This window comes from Camelus dromedarius, chromosome 3 (genome assembly GCF_036321535.1).
Source record: "Camelus dromedarius isolate mCamDro1 chromosome 3, mCamDro1.pat, whole genome shotgun sequence".
NCBI lineage: Eukaryota > Metazoa > Chordata > Mammalia > Artiodactyla > Camelidae > Camelus > Camelus dromedarius.
Window position 1 is genome coordinate 61,549,341 of NC_087438.1, and position 27,564 is coordinate 61,576,904.

Consider the following 27,564-nt stretch of genomic DNA (forward strand, 5'->3'; position numbering starts at 1 on the left):
AGTGCTGCTATGAACATTGGGGTGCAGGTGTCATCCTGAAGTAGGGTTCCTTCTGGATACAAGCCCAGGAGTGGGATTCCTGTGTCATATGGTAAGTCTATTCCTAGTCTTTTGAGGAATCTCCACACTGTTTTCCATAGTGGCTGCACCAAACTGCATTCCCACCAGCAGTGTAGGAGGGTTCCCTTTTCTCCACAGCCTCTCCAGCATTTGTCATTTGTGGATTTTTGAATGATGGCCATTCTGACTGGTGTGAGGTGATACCTCATTGTAGTTTTGATTTGCATTTCTCTGATAATTAGTGATATTGAGCATTTTTTCATGTGCTTTTTGATCATTTGTATGTCTTCCTTGGAGAATTGCTTGTTTAGGTCTTCTGCCCATTTTTGGATTGGGTTGTTTACTTTTTTCTTATTGAGTCGTATGAGCTGCTTATATATTCTGGAGATCAAGCCTTTGTCGGTTTCACTTGCAAAAATTTTCTCCCATTCCGTAGGTTTTCTTCTTGTTTTGCTTCTGGTTTCCTTGGCTGTGCAGAAGCTTGTAAGTTTCATTAGGTCCCATTTGTTTATTCTTGCTTTTATTTCTTCTAGGAGAAAATTTTTGAGATGTATGTCAGATAATGTTTTGCCTATGTTTTCCTCTAGGAGGTTTATTGTATCTTGTCTTATGTTTAAGTCTTTAATCCATTTTGAGTTGATTTTTGTATATGGTGTAAGGGAGTGTTCTAGCTTCATTGTTTTACATGCTGCTGTCCAGTTTTCCCAACACCATTTGCTGAAGAGACTGTCTTTATTCCAATGTATATTCTTGCCTCCTTTGTCAAAGATGAGTTGACCAAAAGTTTGTGGGTTCATTTCTGGGCTCTCTGTTCTGTTCCATTGGTCTATATGTCTGTTTTGGTACCAATACCATGCTGTCTTGATGACTGTAGCTCTACAGTATTGTCTGAAGTCTGGGAGAGTTATTCCTCCAGCCTCTTTCTTTCTCTTCAGTAATGCTTTGGCAATTCTAGGTCTTTGATGGTTCCATATGAATTTTATTATGATTTTTTCTAGTTCTGTGAAATATGTCCTGGGTAATTGGATAGGGATTGCATTAAATCTGTAGATTGCCTTGGGCAGTGTGACCATTTTAACAATATTGATTCTTCCAATCCAAGAGCATGGGATATCTTTCCATTTTTTAAAGTCTTCTTTAATTTCCTTCATCAATGGTTTATAGTTTTCCATGTATAATTCTTTCATCTCCTTGGTTAGATTTATTCCGAGATATTTTATTACTTTGGATGCTATTTTAAAGGGGATTGTTTCTTTACTTTCTTCTTCTGTTGATTTATCGTTAGTGTAAAGAAATGCAACTGGTTTTTGAACGTTAATTTTGTACCCTGCTACCTTGCTGAATTCTTCAGTCAGCTCTACTAGCTTTTGTGTGGACCTTTTAGGGTTTTCTATATATAGTAACATGTCATCAGCATATAATGACACTTTTACCTCTTCTTTTCCAATTTGGATCCCTTTTATTTCTCTCTCTTGCCTGACTGCTGTGGCTAGGACTTCCAGGACTATGTTGAATAGGAGTGGTGATAGTGGGCATCCTTGTCTTGTCCCAGATTTTAGTGGGAAGCTTTTGAGTTTTTCACCGTTGAGTACTATGCTGGCTGTAGGTTTGTCATATATAACTTTTATTATGTTGAGATATGTTCCCTCTATACCCACTTTGGCGAGAGTTTTTATCATAAATGGGTGTTGAATTTTATCAAATGCTTTTTCTGCATCGATTGAGATGATCATGTGGTTTTTGTCCTTTCTCTTGTTGATGTGATGTATTACACTGATTGATTTGCGTATTTTGAACCAGCCTTGTGTCCCTGGGATGAACCCCACTTGGTCATGATGTATAATCTTTTTTATGTGTTGTTGGATTCTATTTGCTGAAATTTTGGTGAGGATTTTGGCGTCTATGTTCATCAGTGATATTGGCCTATAATTCTCTTTTTTTGTAGTGTCTTTGCCTGGTTTTGGTATCAGGGTGATGGTGGCTTCATAGAATGAGTTTGGGAGTAATCCCTCCTTTTCAATCGTCTAGAAGAGTTTGAGAAGGACTGGTATGAGTTCTTTGTATGTTTGGTAGAATTCCCCAGTGAAGCCGTCTGGTCCTGGACTTTTATTTGTAGGGAGGTTTTTAATTGCTATTTCTATTTCCTTTCTAGTGATCGGATTGTTCAAGTGTTCAGATTCTTCTTGATTCAGTTTTGGTGGACAGTATGTTTCCAGAAACTTGTCCATCTCCTCTAGGTTATCCAGTTTGGTTCCATATAGTTTTTCATAATATTCTCGTATGATATTCTGTATTTCTATTTTGTTTGTTGTAATTTCTCCATTTTCCTTTCTTATTTTGCTAATTTGTGCTCTCTCTTTTTTCTTCTTTGTGAGTTTGGTCAGAGGTTTGTCGATTTTATTTACTTTTTCAAAAAACCAGCTTTTGGTTTGGTTGATTTTTTCTATGCTCTTGTTAATCTCTATTGTATTTAATTCCTCTCTGATCTTTATTATTTCCTTCCTTCTGCTGCTTTTTGGGGCTTTTTGTTCTTCTTTTTCTAATTCATTCAGGTGGTGGGTTAAATTGTTTATTTGAGATTGTTCTTCTTTTTTGAGGAAGGCCTGTATTGCTATAAACTTCCCTGTTAGCACTGCCTTTGCTGTGTCCCATAGGTTTTGAGTGGTTGTGCTTTCATTGTCATTTGTCTCAAGGTATTTTTTAATTTCAGCTTTGATTTCCTCATTGATCCATTGTTTTTTCAATAACATATTGTTTAATCTCCATGCTTTCCTTTTTTTCTCCTTTGTTTCTCTGTTGTTGATTTCCAGTTTCATGGCATTGTGGTCAGTAAAGATGCTTGAGATAATTTCTATCTTCTTAAAATTGTTGAGGTTTCTTTTGTGCCCAAGTACATGATCGATCCTGGAAAATGTTCCATGTGCACTTGAAAAGAATGTATATCCTATTTTTGGGGGGTGTAATGCTCTGAAAATATCCACCAAATCTAGTTTTTCTATTGTAGTATTTAATTTCTCTGTTGCCTTGTTTATTTTCTGTCTGGAAGATCTGTCTAGTGATGTTAATGCAGTGTTAAAATCTCCAACTATGATTGTATTCCCATCAATATCCCCTTTTATCTCTGTTAGTAATTCTTGTATGTACTTAGGTGCTCCTATATTGGGTGCATATATATTAACGAGTGTAATATCCTCATCATGTATCACTCCTTTAATCATTATAAAATGTCCTTCTTTATCTTTCTTTATGGCCTTTGTTTTAAAGTCTATTTTGTCTGAAATCAGTACTGCAACACCTGCTTTTTTGGCTTTTCCATTTGCATGGAATATCCTTTTCCATCCATTCACTCTCAATCTATATGTGTCCTTCTCCCTACAGTGGGTCTCTTGTATGCAGCATATTGAAGGTTCTTGCTTTATTATCCAGTCTGCCACTCTGTGTCTTTTGACTGGAGCATTTAGTCCATTAACATTTACAGTAATTAATGATAGATGTGTGTTTATTGCCATTTTGAACTTATCTTTGCAGTTGAATTGGTATATCCTCTTTGTTCCTTTCTTCTTCCTTTTGTGGTTTGGTAATTTTCCTTTGTATTATCATGGATTTTATTTAATTTTTGTGACTCCTTTGTAAATTTTTGGCTTGTGGTTACCCTTTTTTGTAAATCTATCAACCCATTACTATAACTGTTTTTATTAAACTGATAGTAACATGATCTCAAACCCATCCTACTGTTAAAAAAAATTAAAAAAGAAAGAAAAAAATATTCTATATTTCCCTGCCTCCCTCTCCCACTCTCAGTGATTTGTATGTCTTCTTTTATAATTTCATGTTTACTTTATTTGTAATTCATGAGTTATCACCTTTCCGGTTGTGTGTTTCTCATTTCTGTAGCATCCTGCTGCTTTTCTATTTAGAATAGCCCTTTCAATATTTCTTTTAGCATGGGTTTAGTGTTGCTAAACTCCTGAAGCTTTTTTTTGTCTGTGAAACTCTTTATTTCTCCTTCTATCCTCAAGGATAGCCTTGCTGGATAAAGGATCCTAGGCTGCATCTTTTTTTCATTCAGGGCTTTGAATATATCTTGCCACTCCCTTCTGGCCTGTAGTGTTTGTGTAGAGAAATCAGCTGAGAGCCTTATGGGGGTTCCCTTGTAACTTACTCTTTGCTTTTCTCTTGCTGCCTTTAGAATCATTTCTTTATCCTTGACTCTGGCCATCTTGATTATGATATGTCTTGGTGTGGGTCTATTTGGGTTCTTCCTGTTTGGGACCCTCTGAGCTTCCTGTACTTGGATATCTGATTCCTTCTTTAAGTTTGGGAAGTTTTCAGTCATGATTTCTTCAAATACCTTTTCAATCCCCTTTGATCTTTCTTCTCCTTCTGGGACCCCTATTATGTGAAGATTGGGACGCTTTATATTATCCCATAGGTCCCTTATGCTATTTTCATTATTTTTTATTTGCTTCTCTTGTAGTTCTTCTGAATGGGTGCTTTCTATTGCCCTGTCTTCTAGATCACTAATTCGTTCCTCTGCATTATCTAGTCGGCTTTGCACAGCTATTAGATCATTCCTCATCTCTGTCAATGAGTTTACCCATTCTACTTGGCTCTTCTTTATAGCTTCAATTTCATTTTTGACATATTTTATATCTCTAAACACTATCTCTCTTAATTCCTTCAGCAATTTGATCACTCCTTTTTTGAAATCTTGATCTAGTAGGCTATCGATGTCTATTTCGCTGATCTTTCTTTCAGGGGATTTCTCTTGTTCTTTTACTTGGGAAAGGTTTTTCTGCTTCTTCATCTTGCTCATACCTCTTTGGCGCTGTGGTTTATGGAGTATCAGTTGTTTATTTTGGTCCTTAAGGATTTTATCTATCTGATGCCTATTTAGGAATAGAACTTAGGAAAAAAAGAAAAAAAAAGAGAGAGAGAGAGAAAGAATTTTAAAAGAAGGGAGAAAGAGGGTTTGAAAACAGTGTATAATGAATAATAGAAGAGTGAGTTGAAGCAGAGTATTAATCGGGTTGAGACGTCCTTTTAAAACCTTTACAAAAAAAGGGGGGGGATGAATAGATGTATTTGAAACCTGTGTCTAGTCAATAGCAGGACATCAAAACCCAAGAGAAATAGAAATGAATTAAGAAGTAAAGATTAAGAGAGTAACAGAAAATAGAACAGGTAAAAACATTAAAAAAAAAAGGGGGGGGGGTGGTTGTCGGTGTTCTCCTGGAGTCTGTGTGCTTTTAATGTGAAGTCTTTCTGTCTTCGTCCTGTTTTGGAAGCTCAGCTTGCTGTTTTCAGAGGCCCTCCGTTGGCGCCCTCTTCTGTGCTGCTCCCAGCACCTGTTGGCAAGCAGATCGCGCCTCCTCCTAACACTGGGTCAGGTGCAGCTCTCTCTTGTGGGCAGGCGGGTCGCTGCCCCTCCGGATGCTGCAGTCAGATGTTGCAGACTGGCCGGGTAGGAGGGCGGGTCGTGCCCCCTCCCAGCACCTCGGTCAGGGGCTGTGTTCCTGCCCGAAAGGCGGGGGGCCGCTCTCGCTCTACCTGCGCCGCCGGTAGTTCCGCTTTCTGTGCGGCTGCGCGCTCCGCCCTGGTCGGCGCTCCCTAGGTGGGCTCGGGGAAGACCGAGGGACAGCCCTGTCCCTGCTCCGAGCCAGAACCCAGCTCCTTGTTTGTCTTTGTGGAGCAAGTTCTCTGAGGGACCAGGATGGAAGGATCCTATCTGTCCCGGGCTGCAGGCCAGTCTCAGTATGGCCTTTGAGGCTGCTAAGCCCTTCGGTGCGGATGCAGGTTTCGCCCCAGCCCCCGCCTGAGTGCTCAGCGCGGAGGATGCGGCTGTGCCTGAGCCCCGCCTCTCTTCCCCCGAAAACTTTCCGCGGGTTTTCAGAGATGGGGGTGTGCACCCTTCCCCCGAGAGCACATCAACCTTGCTGTTTTATGGAGGGCCCAGGTTGTTTTGCCCTGTGCACCCACAGCCACGGCGCGCAGCCCCTTGCGTTCCCCCGGGGCTGCCTCCGTGCAGCCACTTCCGTCCTCCGCCCGGCTTGTGCAGCCTGGCTCTGCCCGTGGCTGCCGGCCAGCGTCTCAGGCTGGGTGTCAGGGGGACGCTCTGTGCCCATTTAACTTAGTTCTGTTAGTCAAGGGCTGCTCTGTACAGATCCGAGCCTCGGAGGCTCCCCCTCCGTCCCGCTGGCCTCTCAGTTGGAGAGGGGAGACCCAGCGAGCGAGCGCCAGTCCTCCTTTGCCGCTCCCTCCCCGCGTGACCCGTCCCGCGCTGCTTTGCCTTTTGTTCTTTCTTTTTTCCTTTTCTCCTACCAGATTTTTGGCGTCTTTATCTTTTGAAGAGGGCGATGTTCTGTCGGAGTTCCACAGGTGCTCTGGTTGGCTGAGTGGGTCTGTAGATGTGGGTCTTGGTGTATTTGTGGGAGAGGGTGACCTGCGAGCGTCCTTCTACTCCGCCACCTTCTCCCGGAAGTCGGTTTGAATTTTTTAATAAGCAACATATTAAAATGTGATATTTTTCAAGCAGAAGTTACAGCAGTGAATAAAACAAATGAAGTCCCTTACATTAAACTTACATTAAAGAGCGTAATAATAACTAACATGTATTCTTGTTACTACTTTACATGTATTAACTCACTGAATCTTTATGACAATCTTATGAGATGGTTGGAGTTGATGAGGTAATATTAAGACAAACTTTGAGGAGACTGGCATCTTCTTTTAATTTTGTTTTTAAATTCCTATGAATTAGCAGTAGGCTTAGAAATGTTAGGTTGGACTGTATGAACTAATCATTTTTATAAGTCAAAAATGATCAAATATTGGCAATTCCATGCAATTTAATGTAATAGTCAAATTTTCTGGAAATTATTATCAGAACAAAAATATGCATCATTATCATCCATCAATGTCATGTTAACAATAACATTTATTGAGTGCTTCAGTGTGTCGGGTATTGTACTACCATTTTGCATGTATTTTCTCCTTTGTTTCTAGATTAGTTTCTTAACAGCTTCTGCAAACAAATTACCACAAATTCAGTGGCTTAAAAACCCCACCAGTTTATTATCCTACAATTCTGGAAATCAGAGGTCTAAATAGGTTTCACTGGGCTAAAACTCACTTACTGGCAGGATTATGTTCCTTCTGGAGGCTCCAGGGGAGAATCTGTTCTCTTTTTCAAATTCTAGAGCCTGTCTGCATTCCTTGGCTCATGGCCTTTCCATCTTTAAAGCCAGTGATCACATCACCTGACCTTTGCTGTGATTACAGCCCTTTTATTATTTAAAGAAATGATGTTATAAACTATATTTCTGCATCTTTTGTAGAACAGCTTTTTTGAGTATATTTATGTAGCTGAACATTATTAACATAAATATTTACAGGAAAAATTCCTCAAAGTTAGCAGGAGATGAGTGATAAATCACCTTTCCTTTTATTTCTGTGACAGCCGGAAACTCAGGGCCTAAATTTGTGCTCAGTTACAGAATAGCTTTTTTTCTCCTTTTGTGTAAATTCACGTTCATTTTTCATCATTAGCCATGTATATGCATGTTTCAAATTATTGAAGAAACATGGTCAGGGTACATATTTTAAGGCAATAATACCAAAATCATTTCTAAGCTACCAGATACAGCTTCTGGTGAGTGCTTTCAAGCTAATGATTTCTAGAAGTGATGGATTGGGAAGGGGAGGATCATTACAACTGTCTTTTGAAATAACAATATTATTTAATCCCTCAGAGGCATTCACAGGCAGAAACTCATATTGGCAGCTTGGTTTTACCTCTTCAGGCAACTGATGATGGGGCACTATCTGGAATTCCACATGTCATTCCTGTGATTTGGTCTGTCTGGAGCTGAGACAGTGAGGTACTGAAATTCACAATTTGGGGAAGTAGAACGTGTAACGAGGGCCCTGAATTGCCAAGTGGCCTGATGTTCTGACATCACTTTCCAGGATTGTGGGTAAGCACATAGTCTTATATACTAAGCCCAAACTTTCCAGTCCTGTGGGCCATGACATAACTAAGGGTGTGGCTTTACCTCTGGAGTACTTGTTCTGGTATAATGCCTGCCATGCAGTAAGTGCTTCCTAACTGTTGTTGAATTACTGAGAATAAATTGTAAATAGTGAACACCTTTGGAAGTATTTGTTGTGAATCACAAGATTCAGAGTCTGGTTGTTTGTGGAACTGGCAGTCCTTGGGGCATCTATTTGTAAAGCTAATATAATATGAGGGCTTTTGGAGGCGAGATTGACAACTGAAAGGAGACAAAGGAATACTATTATTCATGGATTCTTGGTGAGGAAAGAACAAGTTGGTGAGGACGTTGGAGGTGATGGGATGAAGACTGTTTCTCTGACTGGTCTATGGAACTGGTTCAGAGCCCCAAGGGAAGTTTAAGGAGGAGCTGTGTTATGAAGGTGTGGTGATGCTTTGGGCAGAAGCTAGGCTGATTGGGCATCCAAGAAGAAAGTGCGACAGGCTTTTGAGGACAAAGTTATTCTCTCTTTGACTGAGCTCTAGATTGCAAGGTAGCCTTGGTGCTGTGAGGGTCTGGGCTTACATGAGTATGAAGCCCTGCTCATTTTCACCCAGGGCATAGGCGGTAAAAATGCTGGCTCAGAAACAAGTCACCTTGTTCCTAGGCACCTGTGAGATACTTTTAGTGATTCTTCAACATTACTGGGGAAGGTTTTGAGTGAGGTCTTTGTGTTCAAAGGCACATTCATACCCTTCTCTTGAGTTTTTCTTTGGGAGGGAGCTCTTCACTTGTCTATTTCCCTTTAATCTATTAGAAGAGTTTTAAAGGAGAAACTAGGTATTCATGCTCAGCATCTCCGTCTTCTCTTTCTCTTGGAAAAGAACCTGGCTGTAAGCTTCTTCTCTCTGCTAGGGATTGAGAAGAACCTATCGTACTTGGACAAGCCTGTGGTTTTCCTCTGCTACCTGTGACTTGATTGGGGGTCATATATAACTCTAGGCTTAACATTAGAAATCCTCATAGGCCTGCAGGTATGAGCCACATTCTCCTATGTTAATTTTACTAGATGTATTTTGGACTCCTGACTCACTCTTGCTTTAATTCTCAAATGTTTCAGGACGCAGGCAGAGACTGTAACAATTAATCAGAATTGTGAGATATATAATTCATGTGCAAAAGCCAATAAACTTCATATACAATGGTGTTTCTTAACCGATGGCACTCTCAACCCCTCCCCCATGTGGTGATGTCTGAAGACTTTTTGGGTTGTTATGACTGGGGATGTTAGTGCCACTGGCATCTCGTGGGTAGAGGTTTGACCTTCTAAGTACCTTACAATGAGCAGGACAGCCCCCACAACAAGGAATTATTGGGCCCAAAATGTGAATAGTGCAGTGCCAAGCTTGAGCTACCCTTATATACACAAGTAATAATTTGGTAGGAGATGTAATGAAAAGTTCCATGTAGCAGAAATCCCGTATCTGCTAAAAATTTAAAATTTCCATTTGGAGAAAACTCCAACAACACCACCAACAAAAAGGAAAGCTCCCTATAAATAAACCTAACAATAAATGGGCCACATCTGCATGCGGCAAATGATATAACACTCCTGATGTAAACAAATTGAAAGACATCCCTCCCTCTTGGGTAAGATGTCTTGACATTATCAAAATGTCAGTGCTCCCTAAGTTAATTTATAGATTTAATATGAGTCTAATAAATATACCAACAAGTGCCTTTTAGTGGAGTAAGACAAGTTGATAGCCAAGTTCATGTTGAAAATAACATGCAGGAATAACTAGGATGACACAAAAGGAAAAGCTATGACAGGGACTAGCTCCACTGTATTAAAATCCCCCACAAATCCTCTGTAGTTAAAGTGGTGTGGGCCTGCTGCATGGATAGGTAGACAGACCAGTGGAATAGTCTGAAACATCCAGAAATAATCCCAAGTAGATATGGAATTTAAGTGTATGAGAAAAGGGTCAAGTCATTGGAGAAAAGATAGACTATTTAATAAATGGTATTGAGATAACTGGATAGTTATTTGGAAAAAGATAAAATTATATCCTTTTCTTATACCAATAAACAAAAATAAACTTAAAATGGATTATATCTAAAAGTAAAAAATGAACCCATGTAGGACCTGGGGGAAAATAACCACGTCCTGCTAAAATCTGGGTTTAGGGAAAGATTTTCTAAATATGATTCCAAATCATGGTGAATTAAAAAATATTGATAAATTTGACTGTATAAAAATTAAGATTTTTTGCTATCAAAAATAACATCATGAGCAAAGTCAAAGATCTAAAATCGCCAAAACATCAAGAACATTGAAAAATTGAGAGGAAAAAACCCAGAAACCCTATAGAAAAGGGGCTAAAATACATAAACAATTTATAAAAAAGTACAACATGGCCTTCAATAATAGAAAAATATTCAGTGTCATTCATACTGAGAATAATTCAAATTAAAACTACAGTGAGATGGTATTTTTCTCACACATAAGCTTGGCGAAAATGCAAAAGATTGCTAATGTCACTCTGTTGACAAGGCTGTAGGAAGAAGGCTGGAAGGAGTGGAAACTATTAAGCCCCACATGGACTACCTATGCATTTGGGCCAGTGGAAAAATTTTCTGTCTGCTGTCTGTGGACATCTCAGCATTTAACAATGCTGGTACTCTCCCTCCCCCACATCCCAATCTTTTCAAAAATTTCTCTGCCCCCATGATTTTCCAAGTCCATTTGCTTGGAGACCTTCTACATTTCTGATACCACCTTCTTTATCATCTCCTTAGTCTTATCTTCTTGAGAAATGTGAACACGTAGGGAACTTCTGGTGGAATAGTCTTTAATTACCCAGCACCGTAATAGTCGATGTTCTACCTGGTTCAGTTTTGGTCTTTCCTTTCTTCATCCTCTTTGTGCTCTGCCTGGATAATCCCACTCACTTCTACAACTTCCACTATCATTTACGTGTTTATGACTTTGGAGTTTATTTCGTAACACCTCAGTATCCATTTATATTTCTCTTCTCGTTATGCCCTTTCCACATTTGCTCTCTATCCTTGCTTTCTATTTTAATGACCCGAATCTTAACATACTCCATAACCTAACCTATAAACGTTGAGATCATTGCTGTTCTCTTTTCCTTCTCATTGCCCACATGAAAGAATTTTATCTAGCATTCTAGATATCCTTTGAATTGGTGTCTTTTATTTCTGTGCCCACTGGTATTTCCTTGGTGTGGGTCATCGTCTCATTTTACCTGCGTTAGTGATGACTTTATTATTCTCCTAATTCCAGTTTCTCATCATTAATGCTCATTTTCGACACTGCCCACCAAGTTATACTTCTAAAATGCAAATGTGATTATGTCCGCATGATACATGAAAACCTTCAAGAGCTCTATGTTCAAATATATATTTTGTATTCATTTGTGGGTTTATTCCTTAATGTTTTTAGGCATCAGCCATGTGCCAGGAACTGTTCTATGCCTGGAGATAAAAAGATAAGACACTGTCTTTTGCTAATTAACATGGCTCCCTTGTTAGCATCTCAGGAATAATATTAGCATCTCGGCAACAATATTTTTCTTCCCCAAGGCTGCAATTTAAAAACATTAAATTCAGTTATCTGCTTTTCTTTTATACCAAGGTTTACTGTGTTCTCTCCTATCCCTGCATAACTTGTTCCCTGACATGGAATTTTCTTCTCTATCCTCTCCATTATTCTCCTGTCACTTACTGTGTGTAACAGGAAATCCTCAAGACAGGACTAATGAAATAATAATGATAATAATAATAAAAATAGTTCACATTTATCGAGTACTTATTAACTGCTAGATACTGACAACTGTATTACTTAATGCTTAACTCTCAAATGATAGTGTTTTGGGCTAAGTGTTACGATTGTATCTATTTTATTTAAAAGAGTGAGCCCTGTCCATTTTAAAGCATAGTGAGAAACTTTCAGATATCACACGGCTAATAGAGAGTGAACCAAGATTTAAACTCTAATGAGTCTGATTTCATACCCCACATTATTGACAGTACAGTGCCTAGTATATGGTAGACACTTAGTAAATGCCTGGTGAATTAGTAAATGCATGTGTAATAATAATGAAAAGTCCTCATTATGTGAGAAAGATTTACTAGTAATGTCTTCTGTGTTCTCTAGAGCAGACATTTGGACTCATAGTTTGTTCAGTTGCAGAGAAAAGGCCACATTTAACTGCTTATTTACAGTAGTAGTAGTAGTAGTAGATTTAAGCTGTTTGCTGTTGTTCAAATTTCTTTTTAAAAGAATCTCAAAACCATCAGAACCTTCTCAAAATGATTATTGGACAATCTACTTTCTATCGCCTAAACAAGCTGTTTGATGCAAGACTTTCTTAAGAGTATAGATATTCCTGTGTCAGTCAGTTGTAATAAAACACAAGTACAGAAATAGTAACAGTTAAAAAAAAAAGAAATAGTAACACTTACAGTATGTTAGTACGTTTACTCTTAAAAATGTAATAATATATGTGTGTATATATTTATCTCCTTAGATTATTTAAGAACTGTTCATTAATTTTGGGAATTATACTATATATATTTTTCTCCTCTATGAACTTACAGTATGAAAAATAACATTCACCTGGTTGTGGAGGAGCACCCTAATGGACCATAGATAGGTGAAAAAATATTTCAGAAATGCATGCATATTATGATGCAAAGATAAGTTAAAACAGTGTGAAAAGCTGCAGCATACTGAGCCGTTGTAAGATAATGGTGTGTTTGAAGTTCTGGAATCGTCCACGTTTAACATGTATTTTGTCATATGGGGTATTTGGTGGTTTATGAAGTATTTCAACTTTGAGTGCAGCTTCTGGTCCTAAGTATTAGAGAAAGTCAAAACAGGTACAGAGGCAATCGAATGGAGGAGTTACCAGAAATGAAAAAACAAAAATCAAGAACCAAAAATTTGCTTAAATACGTGGTAAGCTATAATTAGGGGTGGAAAAGAACGAAGCGTTTTTGGATCCATTTTGTAGGGAACAGATTTTTTTTTAAGCTTAATTTGGAGTAATTTCCTGAGAATGAGAGAGAGTGGTTTCCTTTAACCCATGGGTCAGTGGGTTAAAGTAAATAGAAGATGGAGGAAGAGTAGAATGGATTAGATATGTTGAATGGTTATCTTTCTTTTTATTCTAGATTTCCTTGGGATGCTTACATATGTTTTCTCGTATTCCAAGTTCCCTTAACCCAGGAAATCTGAACACTCCAAAGCTCAGAGGGAGTGTTATGTCAGGAGCCCATTGTTCCTCTCTGACTGCCACATCCCAGTGGGAGTCTGATACTCCAGGACTGTCCTCCTATTTCAGATTTTTCAAAAAACTAGGAACAGTTTTATCTCCAAAAGCTTAACACTGATCCAACAATTCTTTCCAACAACTGAAACCCTGTAGTTTTTCTTATAGTGCTCAGGAGAAGATAGAAAACCTTTTGGGAGAAAAGGGAATGGGAGTGACACTTTATTTTAACATTTAATTCAGTTTCTCCTAAAGGAACTAAAAAAGTCAAGTTAAGAGATTTTAGAAGATACAAACCTTCTGAATTTAGACTAGGTTTGTTTTCTCTTGTTTAGTTGGCATTTAAATATTCATTTTTTTTAAAAGTGGAGATGGTTAAAAATGACCATAAAATAATGACCATAAAATAACTTTAACATTCATTCAGTAAAGTAGGTGGCTAGAAATTATGTGTAGATGGACATGATTAATATCTTTTATTTTCCTGATAGAAATAAATTGTAGCAGTGCACTTAATATCTATTAATCTAGTCACTTTGGATATTTAACATTGAAAAAATAGTATGTAAATTCATATAAGGTCAGCTCTGTGCTATATTGAAAGTAGTTTTATGTAACACTTTTTTCCTTTTAGTTAAAAAAAAATTCCAAAATAATATCTTACTGGTATCATAGAACAATCTAATGATGTAAAGGAAAAGTGAATGATTTTCTCATATTTTTCTATTTTTAGTTCCCTGAAATCAACCATGTTAATAGTGCAATGTGTGACATTCTCCACCTCTCTACATGTCCATAAAAATGTATCAAACACATACACACGTAAATGGGTTTTTAAATAAGAAAATATTACTGTTCCTGTTGTTCCACACATTGCTTTTTTTTTGTAGATCTTCAGATTAATAGAAAACATTCTTTTTACTGGCTGGTGCATAGTGCACAGAATAAACACACTCTCTAGTATGTTTCATCGTCTTCTTGTGGATGACAGTCGAGTTGATTTCAGTTTTCCTTTAACACTTAAAAATTTTTGTACATATATCCCTGTGTTCTAATGCTTTTATTATTGTCAGATATATTTCCCAAAGTGGGATTTCACTCTTAAGAATCTGGTATCTTAGGTTTGTTTTAATTTCAATTTCACTGAGTATTAGTGAGATCGTATATTATTTCAGTTTTTTGTTCACAGTTTGGATATGTGCTTCCTAAGTTCTCCCACTTTTATGTTGGCTCTTTATCTTTTATCAATCTGTAGAGATACTTCGCACTCTCCTGAGCTAGTAAGGGATGAATTGGCCAAGTACGATTTATTGGGAAGAAGATTCTCTTCTCTGAGACTTTAAATGTGCTAGGATGGTCCTCTCATTACAGAAACTGGTAGCTATTTAATGTCCTCATGTGGCTAGCTCTCTTGCAGGACAGCTGGGCCCAGAGGGATTGTGCTGCTGGCCCAAGGATTTCACGTAGCTAGTACCCCAGAGAAACTTTCTCTTGTTGTTTGATGGATCAGTGGGTTCTGATTACCTTTTGCTAGCTGTGCCCCTTTGGAAAGCCAAGAAATTTGAAGTTTCTGCCTTGGGCTTTAAGGAGAAGCTATTTGTGTGTGTGTGTGTGTGTGTGTGTGTGTGTGATGTTTCCTTAGCTCTCTTCTGACTCTAGGAGAAAGAAGCCCCGGTGATTGTCTCCTTGGAGATGCACGTAGAACTTGGGACTATAGGGACATCTCCTAGTCTTTGCTGACATGCTTACAGTGGTTGTTGAGTTACTCTAGTGGGACCACAGAAAGCAGCAATGTCAGAGATATTTGCAAAGACTGCTCAGGTTCCCTGTGCTCAGATTTTAAATTACAGATTTGCTGACTTGTAAGCAGACGTTTTTAACTTTGTGCTTTTGAAATTGTTATCCCAATGAAGTGCTTCTCATTTTGGGGTTGTCTAACCCTTCGAGTTATACAGTGAGTGTGATATAGCCATTAAGAACCAGAAATTTTGGAAAGAGACACATTTAAGGTCCTAGTTACTTTACTTGTTAACAAGGATTCCATTTATTTATCTACAGAATAAACGTAATTATTATTACATTGTAGGATCATTGTAAAAAATAGGAATTAAGGGGAAAATAAGTTACTTAAAGTGCTTAGCAAAGTGTCTGACACATTGTAATGACCTAATAAAAACCTTATAGGAATGTTTATAATTAAACCTGTCAGTGTGTATTCACATCCTTAAATAATCTGTTTTTGGCAAGTCTAACTACTGTGAATTCTCTTTACTGAACAGTTTTCACCATTGCTACTCCTTTATATGTATCCAAAGTTTGCAAGGAGTTCAGTCCTTTCCCAGCTCTGTAGTGTGGCCACGTTTCTTTCACAGTTTTAGAATATTCACTTAACATGCATTAAAAATAAAATTCACATTGCTGTGGGGTCTGTGAAAGTCAGTATTTTACTTGTTTGCTGCTTTTTTGGGAGAGAATCTTCAACCATCATTTTGAAACAGTTTATTTTTAATGGATTAAAGTTGATTTAATATAAATAATGGCAGCAGCAGACAACTCATAGAATGGAATGCTAATAAATTTTTTCCCCTCCTTTAGTAAAGGAGGTTTTAGGTAAAACTTGAGTTGAAAGTAAAGTCTTCAGCAGCCTGAGGCTTTGCAAATAACAGCTTCAGCAACAAATCAAAGAATGATGTTTATGTTCTTCTTATAGTAAGATCATTACCAATTGATCTTTTGAGCAAAACCTACACACATGAATAGCTGTAAAATAATTGAAGTAGAATCAGTATTTTTTTTGGAAAGTGACCAACAATGTTAGATGATGCATTTAACCCTTTAAAAGCATTCTCTCTGAAACACATGGAAATGCTGAACTTGATTTTGATTATGTATTGGTAAAAATTCATGTTGGTTTTTTTTTTTTGTCTTGGAAATTGTATTTTTCATTGTCTATTTCATCATGAAATGTGCCATGATTTGGGTAAAAGGCAGTTGACCATAGGGAGTTTAGAGACCGAGACTTGGGCATTCATTTATTCATTCATTTAGTGAGCACCAATTAAACGATAGTACCTGTGCTCAGTTCTGAGGTTGCAATGAAGGAAGACAGAAATGGACATGGTCTTCATGGAGACACAGCTTAGATGAGACAGAAATTACATTTTAAGAGTCATTAATTAGTTGAGACAAATGCTATGAAAGGAAAGTATAGTTAAAGGGGGAAGCAGGCTGACCTGAGCGTGGTTGCCTTAATATTCAGATCTTGCACAGTAGAATTCATACCAATCCTTTGTGAGAGATGATATCGGGGAGTTTTAGATGTGATACTTGTAACTGAACAAGGGAACGGGAGAGAGTGTGGAGAGCACTGATGTTTACTGAGCCTTTACTGTGTGTGTTATGCACTTTAAATGCACTGTTTAATTTCAAGAACAGCTCTGAGAGAAATAATTATTCCTATTTCCACATGAGGAAACTGAGATACAGAGAAGTCAAGTTACTTCTCCATGTTCTCCCAGTAACTGTGCAGGACCAAGCTCAGACCCTGTTAATCCAACATGCTGCTTCTAGTAGATTCTTCGCATTAACCAATAGCCTTCCTTTGCCTTAGGCCAATATGCTTCATCGGTATTTTCTGTAAAATGTTACAAAATACTGTGTCACAAGTTCCCTCTCTTCACTTGAGGCTCTCAAAGCAAATAGAAAATGAGGCATAATTTATGTGTCCTAAGTGAATGGAAAATTTTTAACAACCTTATCATCATTTGAAATAGTTTCACTTGAAAAAAAATCTGTAGATGGTGAGGAAAACTTGTAAAAACAGAGGTAATTCAGGAAGTATGGTTTCTTTGGTACTGACTAGAGAAAATGGTTAATTCCATGAATACTCTTTTAGTTATGTGGTTTAATGCAATTGCAGGGCCTTTAAATTAGATTTGATTAAGTCTGGCTTTTAAGAAAATATTAAATTAAATGGAAAAATATTTCAAACTCATGTAGGCATTTGAGGGTGAACTATTTTATTTATATATATATGTGTATATATATATACACACACATACATACACACACACATATACATACATATGCAGAAACTTTTGATTCATGTAATATCCTCTATGAATGTAGAGATGATTCACAAAGTAGAAAAGACTGACACAAATACGGGAAAGGAGAAGAAAACTGCTTTCAGGTGCAGTGTACCAAATGCATAATTCAACAGTTAAATAGAATAAATTTATGGCCAGCTGATCAGTTAACATTATTTGCGACTTCCTGTGGTTAAATGATACAGCTAATTCCATTCTCTTTCATGAGCTACAAACAACATTCATTTGCCAGTATGAGAATTAAACTGACACACTCAGTAAATGGGTCTAAAAACTGACTAATAAAAGAGGGAGTTTGTGAACATTGGCCTATCAGTGTCAGGTTTAGACTTCACACAAAACACCAAGCCTACTTCCCAGAAATCTCTGTTGCGTTGGTATTCATTTGGTATTGGACATTAGTTATTTACTTATAAAATATGTGCTCATTACAAAGGTCTGTGAGTGCAATTGCATTAATTATTCATCCTAAGACTCTGAAACATGTTGGAGGTTCCGAAATGTAATTTCAACTACTGATGGGAAATGTTCCACATGATAGCCCATCAGTTAGGTTTCAGGAAGTGGCTCATGGATATGGAAGGTAATGACCAATCAGGCACTTTTGTCATTTCCCTTAAATTTGTCTACCAGTTAGAAAGGTACAAGAGATAATTAGGAAATAAGATACATCTTTTTTTCCTGATACATGAATACATTAGAAATATGTCAAAAATACATGTTTGTAACTTATTTATTACTTCCTTCTTCTCCCCCATCATCGTCCCTTAAGTGGCTATACATTACAATATCATAAGGTTTTAGAAATCAGATTTGTTTTAATATATTTACTCTTATAATGGAATAAGGGTGACCACACTTTATAGTCTATACCAATGTAGAAATCTAGGCATAAAGACAGAAAAATTAATACTAATATTTTCCATGGTATTTAAATACTAAGCTCTCAGTGCCTTAAAATTATTTCTTTTGTTTTTGTTTTTTTGGAAATGTTAGTTGTAATTACTCTAAAACACTCTAAAAATTAGTCATTGATACACATGATCACATTACACAAAGCATAAATATATCTCATTGTTAAAAAAATCAAGCTATAGAGACCTATAGTCAGAAAAATGTGGAGATCTCTCATTATTTCCCCATCTCCATTCCCCTCTTGAGAGATAACACTGTCAATAATTTTATGAGCATCTTTTCTATCTTCTTTCTATTTATTTTCATACTACACACACCTACACATACATATATACATATATTTCTCTGGCTTGCAGAAACAGAGTAAAGTTCCTTAAAAATTAAATTTATTAGAAATATTAGAATAAACAATCTCTCACTTGTGGGTAGAGCTAGAGAGTATTATGCCTAGTGAAATAAGTCAGACAAAGAAGACAAATATTCTGTTATCATTTATATGTGGAATCTAAAACATAAAATAAAATATGTAACAGAACAGACTCACAGATACAGAGAACAAACTAGTGGTTACCAGTGAGGAGAGGGGAAAGTGGGAGGGGAGACATAGGAGACACAAACTACTGTGTATAAAATAAATAAGCAACAAGGACATATTGTATAGTACAGGAAATTATATCTATTATTTTGTAATAACTTTAAATGGAATATAACCTGTAAAAATATTGAATCACTCTGTTGTAACTTGAAGCTGATATAATATTATAAATCAACTATACTTCAATTAAAATATAAAAATAAAATAGTTTTATGCTTGTAACACACAAAATAAAAATGAAAGTAAGTATACATTTGATTCTTTTTCTTGGAAGTTATATACTTAGTATTTGTTAATTTTTAACCTAGAAAAAAATATCTCACATGAAGACATGACTGTTTTTATAATCACTATTAACTCATTCTGTTTTCTTCTGGGTTAATTACCTAGTGTAAATTTGTAGAGGTCCTTCTTTAATGGTAAATCTTGTAATCTTTTGTTCCATGCGAATACAAAGTGCTTGGAATATATTACTGGTTCAAAAAAAATTTTGTAATTAACAATGAAGATATATTTGCATTTTCTAGTTAGATAATGTGTGAAGGCATAGTCTAAAAGCAGAAGCAAGTACGTAAATAGATCATATTTGATTTTGCAATGAGAAGAAAAAAAGATAGATAAGAAGTCTCAACTTCCTTGAGAGACTTAGTGAACTAAAAATGAACCCTGGTATTTCAGGAGAGTTGGAGCCCTTTTGTTATCGAAGATGCTACTGTACATGTAAGGGGGAAATGAGGAGAGAGAGAAGAAGCAGTTTTTAAAAAATTTAATATACATTTTCCAGAAAATATTAAAATATTTTATTTTATTGTAAAGTTTCCATTTTTTAATTTCAAAAGGGATTTATGCACATGGATAAAATAATTCAAACAGTACATAATGGTACCAAGTAAAAAGTAAAATCTACTGACCCTGACCTTATGCCTATTTTCAATCCCTCTCTGAGAGGTACTTTTTAAGGTGTTTTTTTACTCCCTCAACCCCAACTCAAGAAGCAAATTCTTTTTATTTTATTGAATCTGAATTTGATGAAACCAAGAGAAAGAGATCCTTTATTCTTTAATAATAGGGTCCTATCAATATCAAGATATTGAACCCACAGCCGTAGGTTAGGATTTTCCCATTGTTAAAATGCTTCCAGGGTTGGGGTCCAACTGTCATAGCTGTGGATGTTCCCATGGCAATGGATGCAGATAACAAAGGGTGACCCACATTTATCTGCTGTCGTGTTTCTGTGGGCACCTGTCACGAAGTATGAGGGTGAAGTGTTCTTTAATAAACATTTGTTAAATACTTAGTTATCATATGAAGTCATGTTCTGGGTTTTAGGGATACAAACATGAACTAAACAAAGTACCTGTCTTCATAGAGCTGACATTTTAGTAAGGCATATTGTTAATAAACAGGAACAAATAAATATATAATACGATGTGATGTAGTGATGAATTCTTTAAAAATAAAATACACAGTAGGGCACATACAGATAAAGTATCAGTGAAGGCATTTAGGAGAAAGATACACTTGAACAGGAATGAAACTAGGGAGTGATCCATCAGGAGGAAAAGCACTCCAGGTAAAGGGAATGTCTTGTGCAAAGTTCCCACAGCAGAGACATAGTGTTTTTGGGGACTTGCACAGAGGCCAGCATCCTGGAGTGGAGTGAGTAGAGGGGAGAATAGTAGAATTGCAACTAAGAGACCAGAAGTTGACCAGGGAACAAATCACATGGGGTTTAAAGGCCATGGAAAGAACTTTTTATTTATTTGATATGATGAGAAGCCATCGGAGGGTTCTGAGCGAGAGCTTGGCATCATCAGTTTTATATTTAAAAAGCATTGGTCTGGCTGCTGGGTGTCTGTTTATGTGCAATGGTGGGAAGTCTTGTATAGAAAGCATCCCACAGTGGGTAAATGCAGTCTTTGGAAATGTAGACAATATCAGGTTCATGCTGGAGCTATTCTGTGTGGAACTCTCCTTTGTAAGTTTCTTCAAGCCTAGGTTGCTTTTTTCCAGCTATTAAAACTGGTCAAGGAGCAGTGGGAGTGGAAGCTAAAGGCAGGCTGGGAGTGCGGCAAACGCACATCCTGGAAGCAAACATACTCCTCACATGTTCAGGGCCTGAGGTAAGCATTTACCATGAAGGACCACAGAACATGTCTAAATATTTAAAAGTTATTAATTAAGCTAAAAATGCATTCTCTACTCATTCTTTGATGAGTACACCTAAATTACCCCGAAGACAAAGTTGAAGGTTCCTTGACTTCTTGAAGTTGCTATATTCAATTGTGTTAAGTGAGATTACTGCCTTGTCAAAAGACATTATAAAATCAAAAGATAAACTACAAAAAATAAATGTTTTTGAAACATATTTAGCTGACCAAATTAGTTTTCAGAAAATATAAGAATAAAAAAGAAAAAGAACCTAATAGAAAACTGGACAAAACACATGAATAGATATTTCATAGAAATAAACCATGAAAATATAAAATATTTACAGTTTGACTAAGATCAAGGGAATACAATGTAAAACTAGAATGCAATTTTACTTTATAAACACTAGATTAAAAAAATTAAAATTGCAGAATACAAGTTTAAAAGAGGATGTAGAGCCCTAAATATTATTTAAAAAAAAAAAACAAGGTATAGTTGATGTACAAAATTAAAAGTTTCAGGTGTACAACATTTAAGGAACCTTCTCATAAGCCTCACCTAGTGACTTCCATTTACATCCCAATGGCCCTCAAGCTATACATGAGTCTGTCAAATTTTAGCTACAGTATAGTATCCTCAATAAAATAAGTTTCCTGTTAATAGAGGAGAGAATGGGTAGTGGATCAGTATCTTGTAGTGTTTGCCAATTTTTTAGAAAGTTGTTTCTTTAAAGAGGCTGCAAGTGAAGTTCATTTTTTTGACTCCTTGCTTATCTGAAAAAGAGTCTATCTTCAGTCTATTCTCTTAGCTCTTTGATTAGTTTTGTAAAGGATTTTAGGTTCAAATCAATATTTTTTTCTCAGAATCTTAAAGCATTTTTTTTCCTGTTTAGCATTGAGAACTAAAAACTAACACAGTGAAGCTCCAGTATTAGTCTTGCTTTAGGTAATCTTTTCCCCCCTTTTTCTCTGTAATCTGTAAACTTTTGTTTTTACTTAAATTCTGAAATTTCTCTAAATATGTGCCTGGATCAGGTTTTTATTTTTGCAAGGATTCTTGTTCTATGATTGCTGCTTTTGCCCATACCAGCTTATTCTTGCTCTGTGGATACAATAGCCACCTCAAATCCTCTGAAAAACCAGTTACAATTTTTGTTACATATTCTCTTTTCTGGAGTTACCTCTATTCTACCATGGGTCAGTTTTCCCATTTATTCAACTTGATCCTTCACTTTTTTGCTATTGGTTTTCCTGAAATAAAAGATTATTAGGTTGTCCATTTATATTTAGGAGTAAAAGATGAGGTAGATTAACATGAAATCAGAGGTACTATCAAAGAAGGGTGAATATATTAAAATATGCTTAATTTTTATTGATTTAAATAAGTAGGAAATTACGGATATTGTATTATGTTAAGCATATGTCTGTTTGTAAAACATCATATTTAGTTATTTCTATCTGTAATCAAGAAAGAATCAAAACTCGTGAGTGAACCATACAATTCTGGGGAGAAAATGTGATAGTAGCAGAAATGTGACAAAGAGTTTAGAAAATATTAGAATAACTGGGTAGACAAGGAACCCAATTTATTAACTACAAATCTCAAATACACATTCATCAATTAGAAGGAGCCCAACATTTTGTTCTAAAAATAATAAAATAGCTTAATTTTCTTTTCTTTCCATTTCTCTTCTTGAGGTATAGTTGATTTACATTATTATATAATCTTCAGGTGTATAACATAGTGATTCACAATTTTTAAAAGTTATACTCCAATTATAGTTATTATAAAATTTTGGCTGTATTCCCTGTGCTAAAATGCCAAATTTCCTTGAAATGGTAGCAACTGTATCTTAGCAAATGTAGGGTGCCTTTGAGTATAAGATGTATCATTTTTTTTATATCACCAAGAAAAAGAAAATCACTGCCAATTATACCATAGCAAAAATATTTCTTATCATTTAGAATATTTAGACTCAGTTAGATGTAATTTTAATCCTTGTCAATACATAAAAGGGAAATTAAAGCAAAATAAGTTAAGATATAACTAAAACTTTTTAAAGTTCTGAGTCTTCTAAACCACTTCTTGACTGAAAGTCATTAGTGTCTTAGTTTGTCTACACAGTTTCACCCTTTTTACTGTTGAGAGTATTGATGATGGAGCATTTTTTAGAAGTGCACTCTACCAACTATCTCTGGGATTTTCTTCCAAACCATTGACATCCCTTCAGTATGTTCTGATGCTGATGTTTTCGTGCTCTTGACAGCAGGTATCAATGGAAATTTTAAGTCAACAACCAGGTCTCACTATCCTTACTTAAGTACTTTGTTCTCTGAAATGTCGAGGGCTTGTTTGTCCAGCCATGCCCCTTGGGATAACAACCAAGTAAGTGCATGAGAAAGCAGTGGCAACACTGTGTTACACCTGCTCCTGACTGACACACTGTTTGATGCCCTTTATCTCAAGAAGCACTTGAATTTCAAAGGTGTTAATGTGGGAAAAAAGAGAGGGTCTTACAAATTATGAAATAAGCAGAATTTATTCTTTACATGTGGAAGACAAAACTTCTAATTTTTATAGCCCCTACAACTTATAATAAAATACTTGTAAGAAACACAGGTATTTTTGTTAATACTAATGGCCAACTCAGTAGACCATAATTATAGGAAAATTGATCAGATATAGATCTTATTTCTGAGAAAGGCAAAATGTCTTAACTGAAATTATATCAATAGTCAGGTTTCTCTTCAGATGTGCTCCTTCTCTCCATATGTAGTGGTGTAGAGTTTGGATTTACTTCCATCTCCTTGCTATGCCTTTCTCAGGAGTCTTAGCCTGCCCTGAAGATTCTTCACTTTCTTCAGAAAGCATTTCATTGGTTTTCTCTTGAGGCAGGTGCTTCTGCTTAGTCTTCTGTGAGAAGGAAGAGAAAGTCTTGAGGGAAGAGCTCACTGACTGATCTCGGCAAAGTCCCTTCATTTACAGCCTTGATTACAGCCCACAACATCCTGTTTTTCCCTGTTCTTGTTCCTTCCAAACTTGTCTCCCTCTGCGAATCTGCCATAAAGTAGTTTCCACCTCTGCTGTGGTCTTCTGCAGCTTTTCAGAACTATCATATTGCCACTTGCTGCCTCTAAGTTGAGAAAATTCTCTGGTCTGCTGATTGCCTCATTCTCAGTCGCTACTATTATATATATCATAGTACTGCAGTCTGTACTGTTCACCATCTAGTCTCCTCTGTTCAGAGTTCTGTTATTTTAATGTGATTTTAGGGAAGAGGGAAAGTAAATGTGTATAGCATGCCATTTTTAATATTACTTATTTATTTAACTTTTTTTTATTGAGTTATAGTCATTTTACAATGTTTTATTAAATTCCAATGTAGAGCACAATTTTTCAGTTATACATGAACATATATATATTCATTGTCACACTTTTTTCTCTGTGAGCTACCGTAAGATGTTGTATATATTTCCTTGTGCTATACAGTATAATCTTGTTTATCTGTCCTACATTTTGAAATTCCGGTCTGTCCCTTCCCACCCACTGCCCCCTTGGCAACCACAAGTTTGTATTCTATGTCTATGAGTCTGTTTCTGTTTTGTATTTATGTTCTTTTATTATTATTTTTTTAAGATTCTGCATATGAGCCATCTCATATGGTATTTTTCTTTCTCTTTCTGGCTTACTTCACTTAGAATGACATTCTCCAGGAACATCCATGTTGCTGCAAATGGTGTTATGTTGTCGGTTTTTGTGGCTGAATAGTATTCCATTGCATAAATATACCACCTCTTCTTTATCCAGTCACCTGTTGATGGACATTTAGGCTGTTTCCATGTCTTGGTTATTGTAAATAGTGCTGCAATGAACATTGGGGTGTAGGTGTCAAGCTGAAGTAGGGCTCCTTCTGGATATATGCCCAGGAGTGGGATTCATGGGTCATATGGTTAAATCTTTTCCTAGTCTTTTGAGTAATCTCCATACTGTTTTCCACAGTGGCTGCACCAAACTGCATTCCCACCAGCAGTGCAGGAGGGTTCCCTTTTCTCCACAGCCTCTCCAGCATTTGTCATTTGTGGACTTTTGAATGATGGTCATTCTGACTGGTGTGAGGTGATACCTCATTGTAGTTTTGATTTGCATTTCTCTGATAATTAGTGATATTGAGCATTCTTTCATGTGCCTATTGATCATTTGTATGTCTTCCTTGGATAATTGCTTGTTTAGGTCTTCTGTCCATTTTTGGATTGGGTTTGTTTTTTTCTTATTAAGTCGTATGAGCTGCTTAGATATTCTGGAGATCAAGCCTTTGTCGGTTTCATTGTTTGCAAACATTTTCTCGCATTGCGTAGGTTGTCTTTTTGTTTTACTTATGGTTTCCTTTGCTGTGCAGAAGCTTGTAAGTTTCATTAGGTCCCATTTGTTTATTCTTGCTTTTATTTCTATTGCTTGGGTAGACTACCCTAGGAGAACATTTTTGAGATGTATGTCAGATAATGTTTTGCCTATGTTTTCTTCTAGGAGGTTTATTGTATCTTGTCTTATGTTTAAGTCTTTGATCCATTTTGAGTTTATTTTTGTATATGGTGTAAGGGAGTGTTCTAGCTTCATTGCTTTACATGCTGCTGTCCAGTTTTCCCAACACCATTTGCTGAAGAGACTATCTTTATTCCACTGTATATTCTTTCCTCCTTTGTTGAAGATTAGTTGACCAAAAGTTTGTGGGTTCATTTCTGGGCTCTCTGTTCTGTTCCATTGGTCTATATGTCTGTTTTTTGTACCAACACCATGCTGTTTTCATTACTGTAGCTCTATAGTATTGTCTGAAGTCTGGGAGAGTTATTCCTCCAGCCTCTTTGTTTCTCTTCAGTAATGCTTTGGCAATTCTAGGTCTTTGGTGGTTCCATATAAATTTGATTATGATTTGTTCTAGTTCTGTGAAATATGTCCTGGGTAATTTGATAGGGGTTGCATTAAATCTGTAGATTGCCTTGGGCAGTGTGACCATTTTAACAATACTGATTCCTCAAATCCAAGAGCATGGGATATCTTTCCATTTTTTAAAGTCTTCTTTAATTTCCTTCATCAGTGGTTTATAGTTTTCCATGTATAAGTCTTTCACCTCCTTGGTTAGATTTATGCCTAGATATTTTATTACTTTGGGTGCTATTTTAAAGGGGATTGTTTCTTTACTTTCTTTTTCTGTTGATTCATCGTTAGTGTAAAGAAATGCAACTGATTTTTGAACGTTAGTCTTGTAACCTGCTACCTTGCTGAATTCTTCAATATTCGTAGTAGTTTTTGTGTGGACCTTTTAGAGAAACCCATAGGATTTTAAAAGATGTCAAGAATCCAATTGTACATTCCAAGAAATTAAGATTTATCTTTTTTGTGATTTAGATGCATCTTAAATTTTAAGACATAAATTGTTTGTATCTGTAGCTGGATATTATATTCAGGTTATGTTCTCATGTTGTACAGATATTGTAGGTGCATGCGTAAGTTTTGTATTTACTCTTTAAGTAATTATAATTTAGTTTGGGATATCCCAGTTGAGCATCTCAAATTTAGAAAAATTTCAAGTTCTTAAGGAACAGATTATGTTTTAATTATTGCATTTCAGAGTCACAAAATACTCAGTCATTTTTACCACTAGAATATGTTCCATAAGGAAATAAAATCTAAACTGAAGTACCGTTCCTTCTGTTGCTAAGAGAAAAATGTTCTTAAAAGGCTTACCTCATTGATTTGGATTTACAGACTACTTTCTGAGCAGCTTACCTCACAGTCATCATTGACTCCCATAACTTAATATAAAGAAAATCTGATTCTTCATAGATTATGGTTGTAAGATTTATTAGTGACTTAAGCATGTAATTCACATAAATAAGCCAGTTCTGGGTTAGATTCTCCAAGGCCAAAGAACTCACGTGACATTTTTCATTTGAGTACAGAGTGGCCATTTGGGCTTGTAGGATCATTGAGCCTACATTTCTGGTAGTTGACAGTGATCCATTCAAAGTCTATAAAATATAGCAGATGCCTCAGATGCCTTTAAAGTTTTAAATAGATAATTCAGACACCTTATAATTTTTTGCCTGCAGGCTCTCTGAAACTAAGTGAAGGCAAACTTGGTCAGTACTTAAATGGGAAGTAGTTGAATAAAGAATGAAACAAGGGATGGCTAAAGTATCGTTATTCCTCACCTCCCCCACCCGTATTCTTAAAATGTTCATGGAGCAGTTTCTGGTATAGTGTTAATATTGTTTTGCTGTGAGTAGTAGTTTTTCAGGTCGGGCTTTTTAGTTCTTAGATCAGTCATACTACAGAATAAAGCTGTTTGGACATAAACTATTTAATCTGTATAGTTTGACTTAAACAGCCTGCTAGGAATTAATGGAAACATTTCTAAATGTTAGTAGAATGTTTTTTTTCTC

At 36.3% G+C, this 27,564-nt stretch overlaps 1 long non-coding RNA gene across 3 annotated transcripts in view; it reads left to right on the forward strand.

Annotated features, from left to right (window-relative positions):
* LOC116152077 (uncharacterized) overlaps positions 1 to 27,564 on the forward strand; it is a 288,994-nt gene that overhangs the window by 99,243 nt on the left and 162,187 nt on the right. The window lies entirely within an intron of this gene.